This window comes from Vombatus ursinus, unplaced genomic scaffold (assembly GCF_900497805.2).
Source record: "Vombatus ursinus unplaced genomic scaffold, bare-nosed wombat genome assembly UNPS02007612.1, whole genome shotgun sequence".
In the NCBI taxonomy this organism is placed as follows: domain Eukaryota; kingdom Metazoa; phylum Chordata; class Mammalia; order Diprotodontia; family Vombatidae; genus Vombatus; species Vombatus ursinus.
The window spans coordinates 7856219-7872899 of record NW_020947390.1 but is presented as its reverse complement, the minus strand read 5'-3'; the positions used below and the strand labels follow the sequence as shown (position 1 = coordinate 7872899).

At 36.6% G+C, this 16681-nt stretch overlaps 1 pseudogene; it reads right to left on the bottom strand.

The window, feature by feature from the left end:
* Positions 1-10650, bottom strand: part of LOC114033898 — a 49216-nt pseudogene extending 38566 nt beyond the window's left edge.
* Positions 10651-16681: the final 6031 nt, after the last annotated feature.

Below are 16681 nucleotides of genomic sequence, written 5' to 3'. Positions count from 1 at the left end.
TCTTAACTTCCAATTTTCTTCATACTCACTGTTGTCTCATTCTATAATTCTCATGTTGGGTGTAACTTTTTGACTTTCTGATGTCTGATGACTTAACCCTATAGTTAACTAGTTAAATAATGCATTCTTCTCTGCCCTTAAATCACTTTCCCCATTATCCTTCCATCATTCATGCCTTGCCAATTCTAAACTCAGGGTCACACTCACTACCTGCCATGAGTTTACTATTCCTGTGCTACTGAATAGTTTTGGAAGAAATTAGGAAATTGTGATGATGCACTATGCATTCATTTTTCCTGTCCTCATCTGAGTACTCATTGTTTCCTATTAATTTTTATATTCACCTACAGTAAACTCTCCTGCATATACTCACAGTGGCTATCCCAAATCTTCTCTTATTCAAGCCTCCCAATAGCAAATCCTCTTTCTTTCAGTAAATAAAATTGTCTCCTATTTTACTGAGAAATGCAAGACCACTGGGCAAGAGACTATTCACTTCCCTTACACCAAGCATCATACCTTCTCAACATCTTCACTCATATATCTACTTATATTCCAGTGTCAGAAGATGAAATTACCCTTCTTTTTTCAATGCTAACCTCTCTTTTCCCCAGGAACTTTCCTCTGAATATATCACCTGATCCCATCTTCAATACCTATTTACTGTAGACTCACCCACTATCTATACTTGTGCTCATATTTTCCTTACCCTTCAAAAATTTTTTGCCCCCACATTACCTTGACTTTGCCATTGACTCAAGGGATAATTCTACATCCTTTCTCCCTTTCCTTACTAAACTTAAAGAAAGAGTAATTTACATTTGTTGCCTTCTTTTCTTTACTATCCACTGATTCCTCAAGCCCATACAATCTTCTTTATGGAACAAACAAACTATTGAAAATTTTGTTTTTAAAGTTGTCAACAATTTTCTAATGTCTAAATCTAATTGCTCTTTTCTCAATTATTCACTTGAACTTTCTAGAACTTTTGACATTGTTAAACATATCTCTTTCTTAGCTACTCTCTCTTCCTTGGGTTTATATGACACTTTTCCCCCTCACCATTTGATTGCTTATTCTTAGCCTTCTTTGCTGGTTCATCATCTGTCTCCCACCAAGGTTCCTTTGGTCCTTTTATCTTCTGTCCTACATTCTCTCCTTGGGTGATCTCATTCAGTTCCACTGGTTCAATAATCTCTACACAGTTGATTCTCATCTCTATATATCTAATATTACTCTCCTGCAAGATTTATCACTCTATATTGTCAACTACATTATGAACACCTCTCTCTGGATGTTCTGTAAGCCCTTCAAACTTGACATGGCCAGAACTGAACTCATTCTGCACTAAATCTACCTTTTCCAAATTTACCTATTTCTTTTGAAAGAATCAATAACCTCTATGCCACCTTTGCTCCAAAAAACATTGATTTATCTGCTTCTATCTCATGTTTATTTACCAAATTCTGTTGATTCTATCTCCACAACATCTCTAACATTTATCACTTCTTTCCATTCTCATTGCTCCCACTCTATTTCATGCACACATTACTGCTCACCAGACTCATATTACTGCTCAATTATTGTAATATAGCCTTCTAACAGTTCTCTTTGCCTGTAGTTTCACTTCCTTACTAGAAATCATATTTACTTTTTCTCATCTCTAACCAAGAGCTTATCACTCCTAAATTTTAGTAATAATAATTCAGAAATCCAAATTTGTTCTCAGATAACTTTATCATCAATTTTTGACTTCCCAATTCAGATTTTCTTTTTGAAGCCTTCCCCTTCTCTTGGCAACTGTGATCAAAATGACATGTGGACTTCTAAAAGACACATGGTCTCCTGCCCAATGCTTCCTAATAAATACAGATTCTTTGTCAATTTATTATGGAAGTATTTTTCTATTTGCCAATTTATTTATTTTTAGATTTCAACATTCACTTCCACAAGATTTTGAGTTCCTAATTTTCTCCCATCTTATTGTTCCCCCCAACCCCAAGATGGGGTGCATTCTGAATACCCCTTCCCCTAATCTGCCTTCCCTTCTATTTCACCCCCTTCTCTTATCCCCTTCCCCTTCTATTTTCCTGTAGGGCAGGATAGATTTCTATACCCCATTGCCTGTATATTTTATTTCCCAGTTGCATGTGGAATTTTTAACATTTGTTTTTAAAACTTTGGGTTCCATATTTTCTCCTTTCCTCCCTCCCCATCCATCCTCATTGAGAAGGCAAGCAACTCCATACAGATTATACGTGTGTAATCATGTAAAACACTTCCATAGTAGTCATGTTGTGAAAAACTAACTATATTTCCCTTCATTTTATCTTGTCCCCCCCCCATTTATTCTATTCTCTCTTTTGACCCTGTCCCTCCTTAGAAGTGCTGTTTCTGATTACCCCCTCCTGCTATCTGCCCTCCCCTCTATCATCCGCCTGCTGTCTTATCCTCTTCCTCCCTATTTTGCTGTAGGATAAGATAGATTTCCATACCCAACTGAGTGTGTATGTTATTCCCTCCTTAAGCCAAATCCGATGAGAACAAGATTCACTCATTCCCTCTCATCTTCCCCTAATTCCCATTGACTATAAAAGTTTTTTTGTCTGTTTTATGTGAGATAATTACCCCATTCTACCTCTCCCTTTCTTCTTTTCCCAGTGTAAAAATCCTCTCTCACCTCTTAATTTTATGCTCCAGGTATCACCCTTCATCTTCAACTTACCCTGTGTCCTCTCTCTCTCTCTCTCTCTCTCTCTCTCTCTCTCTCTCTCTCTCTCTCTCTCTCTCTCTATCTATCTATCTATACATACATATCTACATATAAATTTTTCCCTCCAACTACCCTAATACTGACAAAGGTCTCATGAGTTACAAATATCATCTTTCCATGCAGAAATGTAAACAGTTCAAACTTAATAAGTCCTTTATGATTTCTCTTTCCTGTTTACCTCTTCATGCTTCTCTTGAGTATTGTATTTGAAAGTCGAATTTTCTGTTCAGCTCTGGTCTTTTCATCAAGAATGATTGAAAGTCCTCTATTTCAATGAATATCCATTTCCACCCAAAGGACTATACTCAGTTTTGCTGGGTAGGTGATTCTTGGTTGTAATCCTATCTCCTTTGACCTCCAGAATTTTACATTTCAAGCCATCTGGTCTGTTAATGTAGAAGCTTCTAAATCATGTCTTATCCTTATAGTGTTTCCACCATACTTGAATTGTTTCTTTCTGGCTGCTTCCCATATTTTCTCCTTGACCTGGGAACTCTGGAATTTGGCTACAACATTCCTAGGAGTTTTCCTTTGGGGATCTCTTTCAGGAGGTGATCAGGGGATTCTTTCCATTTCTATTTTACCCTCTGGCTCTATAATATCAGGTCAGTTTTCCTTGATAATTTCTTGAAAGATGATGCCTAGGCATTTTTTTTTTGATCATGGCTTTCAGATAGTCTAATCATCTTTAAATCACCTCTCCTGGATCTATTTTCCAGGTCAGTAGTTTTTCTAATGAGATATTTCACATTGTCTTCCATTTTTTCATTCTTTTGGTTTTGTTTTACACTGTCTTGATTTCTCATAAAGTCAGTAGCTTCCATTTGCTGCATTCTAATTTTTAAGGAAGTATTTTCTTCTGTGAGTTTTTGACTGCCTTTTCCATTTGGCCAGTTTTGTTTTTTAAGTCATTCTTCTCCTCATTGGCTTTTTGGACCTCTTTTGCCATTTGGGCTAGGCTATTTTTAAGGTGTTATTTTCTTCAGTATTTTTTGGGTCTCCTTTATCAACTATTTACTTGTTTTTCATGATTTTCTTCCATCACTCTCATTTCTCTTTCCAGTTTTTCCTCTACTTCTCTTACTTGCTTCTCAAAATCGTTTTTGAGCTCTTCCATTGTCTAAGACCAATTCATATTTTTCTTGCAGGCTGGATGTAGGATCTTTGACTTTATTGTCTTCTTCTGGTTGTATGTTTTGATCTTCTTTGTCACCAAAGAAAGATTCTATGGTCTGACTTTTTTTTTGTGCAGTTTGCTCATGATCCCAGCCAATTATTTGAGTTATAAACTCCTTGTTAAGGTAGGGGTCTGCTTGCAGTGCAGAGAATGTACTATTCCAAGCTTCAGGGGTTTTGTGCAGTTGTTTTCAGAGATACTTCTAGGGACCTATAAATTTTCAGTTCTTCCAAGTTTCTATGGTCAAGCGTGAGGTGTTTACTTCTTTCCTGGCTTGTGTTCCAGTGTATGAGTGACCACAAGCACTCTTTTCTGCCTTGAAACTGTGAGGAGGAGATTCCCTCCTTACCACCACCACAAGCTCCACCATGCCAGTGCTCCTTCTTGCCCCAGGACTGCCACCCAGAGCTGTGACCCAGATCCAAGCATAGGCAAAGCAAGAGAATCCTGCCTCAGCACCAGTAAAGAGATCCCTGCAATTCCCCTCTAATCAGCCACTCAATTCCCCCTTAGTCTGTGGATAGAGCTCAGGAAGCAGCCACCACCCTGGGGCAGCACCAGGACTGGGGCTGGGACTAAGATTTTCTCTCACTGTGGTCACTGACTTTTCCTACTGATCTTCTAAGTTGTCTTTGGCATTTGTGGGTTGAGAAGTCTGGACACCACCACAGTTCCCCTTGATTTAGCCCCCTGAGGGCTGCTCCAGGTTCACTGAGGCCTGGTCTTTACCTTCACGCCAATGCTGAACTGAGTTTCTCTCCCAGCATGGAGCAATAGACCTTTCCAATCAACCATCCAGGTTGTCTTGGGATGGAAATTTCTTTCAGCCTGTCTTTTTTGTGGTTTCTGCTGCACTAGAATTTGTTTAGAGCCATTTTTTACAGGTATTTGGATGGGTTTGGGAAAAGCTCAAGCAAGTCACTGCTTTTACTCCACCATCTTGGCTCCATCCCCCTGGAAGTATTTTTCAATTCAATTCAAGTTAATCTATTTTAATAGTGATAGTGAGAATAGTTAAGAAGGAATTGATTAGATATATATTTTGGAGTATTCAGAATCCATAGTTTTCAGAATCAATAGGATTTGTTAAGTGATTGGATTAGGAAGTTAGAGAGGGGAAAGAATCTAAAAATAGAACCCATAAAATATCTGGAAGGGGCCTTGAAGTCATTCAATCTAAACTCTTTTTTTTCCTCCAGGAGTGGAAATTGTTTTGGAGAGGTGAATGCCAGTCACTTAGTTTGTAATACAGTCAAAATAGGAATCAAGGTCTCCTTTGTTTTTTCTTCATTGTATTTTATGTTGTGTGAAGCCAAAATTGAGTGTTTTATTACAGTAATCATTTTAGAGGTTGAAGAAACATATTTTTCATGACTTAGTTGACTGTACCTCAGAGCCTTGGTGACTGGAATGATGGGGATACCATCAATATATAGGAACATCAAGGATCAGAGAATCACAGAAAGTAAAAGGGGGAGAGACAAGGGACATATCCAACTGTCTCACCATCTGTGTGACTTTGGACAAATTACTTAATCTCTCTAGGTATTTGTTTCCTCATAAGTATAATTCCTCATATGTAAAAAGTTGAACTAAATGGTCCCTAAGGTCCATTTGAAATCTATGTCAATGATCTTATGATCCCTACCTAAAAAAAAATGTCCATTGTAATATTTAACAAGTGGTAATCCAGGCACTATTTGAAGACCTAAAATGAGAGAGAATGCACCACTACTTGACAACTATAATTTTTTGAATGTTTTGTGTGACATCAAACCTAAATCTTTGCAACTCTACTGAAACTTTCCTATTGCACTTAGTTCTTCCCTTTGAAGACAAACAGAGGATGCCTAATTATTTCTTCCACATGACAGGCCTTTAAATACTTGAAGCCAACCAACATGGCCCAACTTGATCCTTCTCTTCTCTAGGCTAAACATTCCTAGATTCTTCAACTGATCCTCATATGACATGAACTTCAGGTCTGTCACCATCTTTGTTATTTTCTTCAGGATGTTCTTTAGCTTTTCAATGTATTCCCTAAAATGTACCAAACTGGACACAATACTTCTGATGTGGTCTAACCAGGATATAATATAATGAAACTCTTTTCTGCTTGAATATGACCATATAGGCAGTGTATCCTACAGCTCAGATGTAAACTTGGACCTCCACAATGTAAGTTCAGGATTCAGTCCAAACAGCATTAACTCTTTCATGTCATTGCTAATCCATGCTATTTCAATTTCAGTAGGTGTTTAAATTAAAATTGGAGAGTAATTTAGCTACTCAGAAGTATTATCTTTACTGTGTTTTCAGGTATTTAGAGTCACTACTTGTAGGTAAGTGATGGTTATAATACTATTTTTTCTTGTTTCAGCCAAATTGGATCACTTTATGTGTTTACATTTATATTGCTTCTTCAAAAGAACTATAAAGGGCTAAATATTGGGGCTGTTTAAAATAAAGGTATAATATCTCTATCTCTATCATCTGTCAAGCATTTATCAATCAACTACTTATTTATCTATCATCCATCTTCTATTGTCTATCTAACAATCTATCTATCACCTATTTATCATCTATCAATCATCTATTGAATATCTATCTATCTATCTATTAATCATATATCTCTTTATCTCTAGATATAACTAAACCAATAGATATAAATATAGCTAAGGGATGGATAAAAAGAAAGATAGATAGATAGATAACTGTACATTTATTCTGAAAAGCTCTAATATTTAACCCTTTAAAGTTCCTTGAAGAAGGGTGACTGGTGGCAAGCACTATTTGTGATTCAAAGTGACTGAAGCAAAAAAGACAATAATACTATTCTAGTGAACAAATAAAATTTCACTTAACTCTCTCATGCATAGTTGTCTCTATACCTGTAGATGTAGAGATAGATACAATTAGATACAGATGGATATATGTTGACATATAGAGATACATATATATTCAGGTATGCACATATGTTTATGCATATGTGCATATATTTGTATATTATGTTTTCACAGCATTTCACTGATGAAATGTTTTTAATCTGTTATACAAAAGCTATTTTCATTTGGTAAGTAATTAGTGTCATTGTGTTGAATGTATAAAAGAAAGCATTGTCTTTGAGAAAATAATCTTGCAACTAATTTGATGCAGCTATGAGCTTTGTTATAACTGTACCTCATGTGTACAGGTTATGAATGATCAAATTAAGAAACAGTGTAAAACATAAAATATTCCCTGAGGATTAACACTGGGATCTCACAAGCTTGATTGTCATAGGTAATAAACCTAGAGATTTGCTACTCAATAATAGTGTCACAGAGTTCCCTAGGGGCATTTATCGCAGTATTGAATTTTACAAACAACACACATAAAGTCGTTCATTGATAGTGGTAGGGATGGGGGGGGATTGTTCATATTATTACTGGCTAACTTTAAAATTATATAGTTAGTGTATTCATCAATATCTCCATTTTTCATTTAGGCACAAAACAAAGGGTCATTATACTGAACATTTTATGTGGTAATTTAAATTATTGTTTTAAAAAGATTCTAAAAGAATATAGACATTATATATGTCAACATGTTAAGGACTTGTGACGTTACCAGTGTAGGGAACTGACTCCACTAATATAAATTGCAACTCCTCTGTGTGTTTACACACACACATACACACACACACACACACACACACTTGCATATTGTCACATATGTGTATATAATCATATATGCATATATTCATATATACTTATACTGCTAGTCTTTAAACTCTACTGCTACACAGATCATGTCTTAAATACTAAATATAATAGTTCACACTTATAATTTGTAAATTCCTTTTCATATATTATTTCATTTAATCCTTACAACTTCATGAAGTTGACACCATTATTGTTCCCATTTTACAGATTGAGTAATTGTGGCTTAGTGAAATGAAGTGGCCTGTCTAAACTACCACAGTCTTCTTTATTCCAAGTCCTATGCACTGTGCACAATACAATGGTGTCTAAACAAAAGTGCCATAGTGTTATTCCTAAAGCAGCATTTTGCTTCCCTGCTTAAGAAGCTCTGGTGACACCCTCTTGTTTTCAGGATTAAACACAATATCTTGTTGGGAGGAGGAGGAGCAAATAAACACTTATATTGCATCTACTATGTATCTAGCACTCCTTGGATCCTCATGTGGTGCAGTGGTTAGAGCACTGGCCCTGGAATCAGGAAGACTTATTTTCAAGAGTTCAAATCTAACCTCAGGTATTTACTAGTTGTGTGACCTTGGGCAAGTCGCTTAACTCTGCCTCAGTTCCTCATCTGTAAAATGAACTGGAGAAAAAAATGGCAAACCATTCTAGTATCTCTGCTAAGAAAACTCCAAAAAGGGGTCATGAAGAGTTGGACATGACCAAAGAGGATTAAACAATAACAAGAGATGGGGGAGAGGCTTTAGGGGAGTTACAATTTTATGGTTGAGGAAACTGAGGCAAACAGGTTAAATGACTTTCTCAGTGTTCACATAGCTAGTAATTTTCTGTGGCTGGATTTGAACTTGGATCTTCTTGACTTCAAATCTAATACTCAACCTGGATGCCTCATTTTAAGGCTTTTCTCAATGTGGTTGTAGGTTATATCTTCATCATTTTCTTTCACACACTCTGGGTTCCATCCAAAATGGCCTGCTTGCTATTCCCTGAGCACTTCATTATATCCCACATATCCATGCCTTCACACAGTCTGCCTTCTCTATCTGCAATGCAGTGCCTCCTAATTCTGTCTAATGGAATCTTGAGCTTCCTTAAAGATTTAGCTCAAGTGCCAATATCTACATAAGACACATTCTGACTCCCTTCTCTCAATAAATTAGTTTATATCTATTTTATGTAAGTGTATTTTGTATATCTATACATGTGGGCATACATGTTTATAGATACATATACATATATGCACACATTTGTAGTGTATACCCATCAATATAAATTACCTTCCTGTATATAAGCTGTTTCTCCTCCACCCCCCCAAGAGGCTGTAAGCTCTTTGAGGGCTGGCCTTTCATTTTATCTTTGTATCCCTTTCTTGATGGAAAGGAAGTAAATATTAAATAAATATTATTGAATTGAACTGAAAAGCCAAATTTCAACGTTGTCATGTGGTGTTTGTGCTCTGAGGGAGCAGTCTTGAGCACTGCAAAGCAAACAGGAATCTCGACTGGTCAAATTAATGCAGTATTATACATTTGCTGTGCACAGAATGAACTGTTAGAATAAAATGTAATAATCATTTCCAAGTGAGCAATGGCATGATGCACACACAGGGCAGGAAATTAGTAAAAAGCTGAATTACAAGTGTAAGTGACTGAGAAAGCAAATTGTAATAAGCCAAGTTGTAGTCAGCCAGAGGACCAAGGTCAAGGTTTTTGTAATTATAAACAAAATAAAACAAAAAAAGGAAATTTAATCTTTAATGACTATCAATGCCCAGAGCCTTGATATTATATTTTCTATGATAGAGGTTAGATGTATATGTGCATGTATATTCCATTTGTATCAATTATTTTTCAGCATTTGAACAGAACACTTTCTCCTGTGCTTCACGGTTCTGCCTAACATTTCTTGACTGAAGTGCTATATCATATAATGGACTTTGTGCCCATCATTATTTTTTTTTTTGTAAAAGCAATATTACTCTTGTAAAGGTTTTCTTCCCTACTCTGAATCTTGACTTTAAAAGCTGAGGTGAGTAGTCAAGTAGTCAAGAAAACAAAAAATTAAAAAAAAATAAAACATATAGAATCCTTTTTCCTGGTCTACTTCAACAACAAACTTAAATATGTCCCTTCTCTTCTCCTGAGCTTTCTTCCTGATTATCTAGCGAAACCAAGTATGTCTATAGCTATATCTATTTCTATCTATATCCCTATAATTATATCTATCTCTAAATCTGCATATTTTTATATTTCTATTTGTAGACATATAGATCTATATGAATATAAATATATAGATAGATTGATATATATAGACATATGTATATAGATACATGCATCTATATACACGTGCATACAGTTACATGTATACATGTATTTATATACACAGATATAACTATTTATATTTGAGAATTACTATTCAGTTGGAATGCTTGTTCTTATGTCTCATATTTATTAACATTTTTTCAATGAACATAACATTTTATGTTAGAGCCCTCATCCTTCCCTTTATCTAAAGAAAAATTGCCTCCATACCATTTTTGTGATTGGTGCAAGAACTCACCCACAGAGGCAGAGCCAGGATGGCATAGTAAAGGCAAGGGACTCTCCTGAGCTGTCCTCTAAACTCCTCCAAGTTCTTTTGAAGATAGTTCTAAACAAATTCTAGAGCAGCAGAACTCACAAAAAATGGAGGGGGGGGGAGACACATTTCCAGCCCAAGACACCTTGGAAGGTTGGTAGGAAGGGTCTGTCATACCTGGTTGAGAGTGGAGTGCAGTCCAACACAAGCCGAACCAGCCCAACTCCAGCCACAACAAACCAGGAGCAGACCCTGAAAGTAACTGAATCAGCGGTGGCAGTGGCAGTGGCATCAGTAGTGGTAGCAGCAGTGGCAACAGCTGCTTCTGGATCTCTCAGCCCACGGTAAGGGGATTTGACAACTGGTCCAAAGTAGATTAGAGAGGTCTTTTTGCTAGCGCTGAGGCAGGACTGTTGCATTGTCTATACTTGAATGCAGGTCACAGTCCTGGTGGCAGTCTTAGGGCAAGGAAGAGCACTAGAATAGCAAAGCTTACAGCCACAGTGGGAGGGGGGTCACTCCTCACAGGTCCAGGGCACAAAAGAGTGCTTGGGGTCATACATAGACCAGAACACGGGCCAGGAGAATAGTAAACACCTCTCCTTAGATAATACCTCTTTGGAAAAACTGAAAACTTACAGATTCCTAGAGGTATCTCTGAAAACAGCTGCATAAAACCCCTGAATCTTGGGATAGTACACCTTGTATCCTGGAAGCAGAACCCTACATTAACTAAGAGTTAAGTAATAGCCTGGGGAAATGAGAAAACAATGGGAAAAAATTCTGGCTATTGAAAATTACTATGGTGAAAAGGAGGATCAAAACACAAACTCAGAAGAAAACAACAAAGTCAAAACTCCTACATCCAAAGCCTCCAAGAAAAATATAATTTGGTCTCAGGCCATGGAAGAGCTCAAAAAGGACTTTAAAAATCAAGTAAGAAAGGTGGAGGAAAAACTGGGAAGAGAAATGAGAGTGAATCAAGAAAATCATGAAAAATGAGTCAACAGATTCATAAGAAGACACAAAAAATACTGAAGAAAATAACACGTAAAAGGCAATAAGGAGAAGAAGGCCTTAAAAAGCAGACTTGACAAAATGGAAAAAGAGGTACAAAAGCTCAGTGAAAAAAATAATTCCTTAAAAATTGGAATGGAGCAAATGGGAGCTAATGACTTTATGAGAAATCAAGAAACAATGAAACAAAACCAAAAGAATGAAAAAAATAGAAGAAAATGTGAAATATAGCTTTGGAAAAACAACTGAGGGGCAGCTAGGTGGCACAGTGGATAGAGCACTGGCCCTGGATTCAGGAGGACCTGAGTTCAAATCCGGCCTCAGACACATAACACTTACTAGCTGTGTGACCCTGGGCAAGTCACTTAACCCCATTGCCTAACCAAAAAAAAAAAAAAAAACCAAAAACCAAAAAACGAAAAACAACTGACTTGGAGAATAGATCCAGGAGAATTAATTTTAAAATTATTGGACTTCCTGAAATCCATGATCAAAAAAGGAGCCTAGACATCATCTTTCAATAAATTATCAAGGAAAACAGCCGTGGTATTCTAGAATCAGAGAGCAAAATAAAAATGGAAATAATCCACTGACTACCTCCTGAAAGAGAACCCAAAATGAAAACTCACAGGAATATTATAGTCAAATGCCAGAGTTCTCAGGTGAAGGAGAGAAAACAGCCAGAAAGAAACAATTAAGATATTGTGGAGCCACAGTCAGGATAACATAAGATTTAACAGCTTCTACATAAAGGGTCATAGGGCATGGCATATGATATTATGGAGGTCAAAGGAGCTAGGATTACAACCAAGAATCACCTACCCAGCAAAACTGAGTATAACCCTTCAAGGGGAAAATGGATATTCAGTGAAATAGAGGACTTTCAAGCATTCTTGATGAAAAGACCAGAGCTGAATAGAAAATTTGACTTTCAAATACAAGACTGAAGAGAAGCATAAAAAGGTAAACAGCAAAGGGAAATCATAAGGGACTTAATAAGATTAAACTGTTTACATTCCTACATGGAAAGATGATATTGTAACTCAGAAGACCTTTCTCATTGTTAGGACAGTTAGAAAGTGTATATATATAGACAGACACAGGTATGAGTTGAATAGGAAGGGATAATATATAAAAAAATAAAATTAAAGAGTGAGGGGAATGTATTGGGGAAAAGAGAGAGAGCTAGAATGTGGTAACTTATTTCACATAAAAGAGGCAAGAAAAAACTTTTACAGTGGAGGGAAAGAGGGGAGGTGAGGGTAGAGTGAGTGAAACTTACTGTCATCAGAATTGGCTCAAGGAATGAATAATATACACACTCAATTGGGTATGGAAATATATCTTACGCTACAGGAAAATAAGAGGGGAAGGGCAAAAGAGAAGGTGTGTGTGGGGTGTGTGTGTGTGTGTGTGTGTGTGGGTATGTGTGATAGAAGGGAGGGCAGATTGGGGGAGGAGTGGTCAGAAGCAAAACAAGGTGAAATGAGTGAGAGAATAAACAGGTTTGGTGAATAGGATGCAGGGAAATACAATTAGCAATAATGACTATGAAAAAAATGAAGCTAATTTCTCTGATGAAGGCTTCATTCCTCAAACATTTAGGGAAGTGAGTGAAATTTGTAAAAAATAAGAGCAATTTCCCAATTGATAAATGATCAAAAGACATGATCAGTTTTCAGATGAAGTAATCAAAGCTATCTATATCCATATAAAAAAAATACTCCCACTACTGTTTAGAGAAGTGCAAATTAAAACAATTCTGAGGTACTACCTCTTACCTAATAGATTGGTTATCAGGATAGAAAAGGCAAATGACAAACGTTGCAGAGGATGTGGAAAAAATGAGACATTAATGCACTTTTGGTGAAGTTGTGAACTGATTCAACCATTTTGTAGATCAATTTGGAACTATGCCTAAAGGGTTATAAAACCATGAATACCCTTTGACCTAGCAATACCACTACTAGGTCTGTATCCCAAAAGAGAAAAAAACAAGGAAAAAGACCTATATGCTTATATGTCTGAGACTAGAAAGGCAATCATCAATCACTAGTAGCATTCATCATTAGGAAACTGCTTGCCCCTTATTAAATTAAATAAGATGTCTAGTTTTCTGTCTATCATTAATTTCATTAACCTGTGTACTCCTGCCCTTCTGTAAGTCACACAGTAACTATGCCTTTTTAAACTCAGATTCTTTTTTTTATGAGGCAATTGGAGTTAAGTGACTTGCCCAGAGTCACACAGCTATTTAGTGTTATTGTCTGAGGCCAGATTTGAACTCAGGTCCTCCTGACTCCAGGGTTGGTACTCTACCCACTGTACCACCTGGCTGCCCCTACTCATAGATTCTTGACCCTGTCTTTCTATTAAATTCTTTCTAGAGTATCTATGCAAATTTGTTGATTGCTTCCTCTCATTCTTTTAACTTTTCATTGCTATCAGTGTGGAGTTGTTTATTCATTTTGTGTACCCCTCATGTGGTTCAAGGGCTAGTATCTTGGAAATAGGATGTAATCAATTTCTCATAATGATTTCCATTATTTGGCTAACTCTGTGGTAAAGCTTATATGAGGGAATGGAAAGAAGGATCCTACATATTACTTGTATATCCTGGAGAATATTTGATCAACTATATGGTAAAGTCAATCAACTTTGATACAGGCAAGTATAGGGACACACACACACACACACACACACACACACACACAGACACACACATTGCTAGCTAGCATAGTAGATGAAGCATTCAGCCTAGAGTCACAAAGAGATGAGTTCAAATGTTTTTATTCATTTTGAATTTAAATATATAAAGACAAAACAAGAACATTTCTATGTACATATCACAACCTAAAAAGAGGACTTACTGTAAAACCGTGATTGTACATTTCACAGTTTATTAAAAAAAAAACACAACTATATAATAAGTACTACTTGTTTTCAAAGTTACTCTGCTTTTTATGCTTCATTCCACATTTTCTTTAATTGTCTGCTGTGCACTTTTTCCTCTTTTTTTTTACATTAATGTATATTTATGGAATAAAACAAGCACTTCCATAACAGTACAATAAAAAAGGTGATTGTACATGAAACAACAAGTCTGCTACACACAACTTAAAATGTTTTTCAAATATACAACACAATTATCATGAAATTTCTCCTTTCCTTCTTTTTTTTCTGCTCTGTCCCCACCCCATCCCACAAATAGTGTCTGAAATATGCATACATATATACACACACTTCTATTTATCAGTTGTTTCTCTGGATGCAGATAGTATTTTTCTTATGTGGCCTTTATAGTTAATTTGGGTATTTATAATAGTCAAAATAGCATTCACTCAAAGTTCTTCTTAAAACAACATTGCTGTTACTGTATACAGTGTTCTCTTGGTTTTACTCATTTCATTCACCACTATTTCATGCAAGTCTTATTGTGTTTTCCTAAGATCATTGAGCTCATCATTTCTAATACCACAGTAGTATTCTATCACTATCACATACCACATCTTGTTCAGCCATTCCCCAATTGATGGATCTCCCTGCAATTTCTAGTTCTTTGCAACCACAGAGAGCTGCTATAAACATTTTAGAATATATAGGTTCTTGGGGCAGTTAGGTGGTACGTTGAATAGAGGAACTCAGGAAGACCTGAGTTCAAATCTGGCCTCTGACACTTGATACTTACTAGCTGTGTGACCCTGGGCAAGTCACATAGCCCCAATTGCCTCACCAAAAAAAAAAAAAGAACATGTAGTTTCTTTTCCTTTTTCCTAATCATCTTTGGAAATGGACCAAGTAGGGGCATTGCTTGATCAAAGGCTATAGGTAGTTTAATAAATTTTTGGGCATAATTTCAGATTGCTCTCTAAAATGACCAGATCATTTCATAACTCTACCAACAATGAATTAGTGTCCCAATTTTTCCATATCCCCTCCAACATTTGTCATTTTCCCCTTTAATTATTTTAGCCAATCTAGTAAGTGAAAAATAATATCTCAAGATTGCTTTAATGTGATTTCTCTAATCAATAATGATTTAGAACATTTTTAATATGACAATAAATTGTTTTGATTTCTTCATTGGAAAATTGCCTATTCATATCATTTGACCATTTATCAATTGGGAAAGGTCATATTCTTATAGATTTGACAAATTTCTTTATATATTTTTGATATGAGACCTTTATCTTAGAAAATATATATAAAATCTATCCCCATCAATTTTCTGCTTTCCTTCTGATCTTGGTTACATTTGTTTTATTTTTATAAAACCTTTTTAATTATATGTAATATAAATTATCCATTTTACACTTAACTTTGCTTTCTATCTCTTGTTTATTTATTAATTCTTATATGAAGAGGTTGAGACACTGAATAGAATTTAGAAAATGACAGTTAGAAGGTCCTGAGGCCTAGGGCAACATTACCCAAAACTTGGAAGTAAAACTTGATAAATATAATATTAAGCTGATAAAATAAAATAAAATTAATTAAAAGTAAAAATGACTAAGCAAAGGAAAAAGAACATGACCATAGATAGCTACTTTGGTGTAAAAGAAGATCTGGGTTAATATTCAGAGAAAGATAGTGAGGTTAAATAAAAAGCCACTCCTACCCCAAATATTAATATCAAATGGTCACAAGCCCAAAAATAATTCTTGGAAGAACTTAAAAAGGAATTAAAAAAATAAAGTAAGAATGAGGGAATCACTTCTGGGAGCCAAGATGACAGAATAAGCAGTAAGTCACTCTCACTCTCCTTTATTGACCTCTGAAAACCCAGAAAATACTGCCCCAGGAAAAATCCTGCAACAGTGGAGCTTGCAGAAGAATGGGAGGGAGTATTCTATTAGCCTTGGAGACTTGGGGATCAGTGGGAAAGATCCCTGTTGCTCTGATGGAAGGGGAGCACAATCTAAGATCAGGGGCATCCCAGCTATCTCCACTTCAGCAAATCAATGGGAGATCTTGAGCCCCAGGGTGGTGGAACAGGCAAATTCCAACACAGGACCTTCATGTGCCTTGGCAAAGCCAGGGGAAGTGGCAGACTCCAGATTGGAGAACCACCATGTACAATGGTGGACAGGTGCCCTCCAGCAGCCAACCCTCCTTGTACTTCAGTGTACCAGGTGAGCAAGTGTCCTCCAGTGGTCAGCCCCTACCACATTCCACACACTTTAGTATAGCCCTGTGGAAATACAGAAAAAAACCCATGTGGCCTCAGCATATGCCAGATACTACCACTAGGACCCCAGGTCATCTCCAGGTAAGCTGCCAGACACCCTAGCCTCCAGGTGCCAGGACCTGAGGCCCCAATATACAAATCCAATGACCAGTTCCCTAGCTCCCAGCACAAGAAGCTTGGGGCAGTGCCCCCTGTAGTCTGGCAGGAGAGCTCAACTTTAAAAGCCAGGAATTAGGCAAGAACCA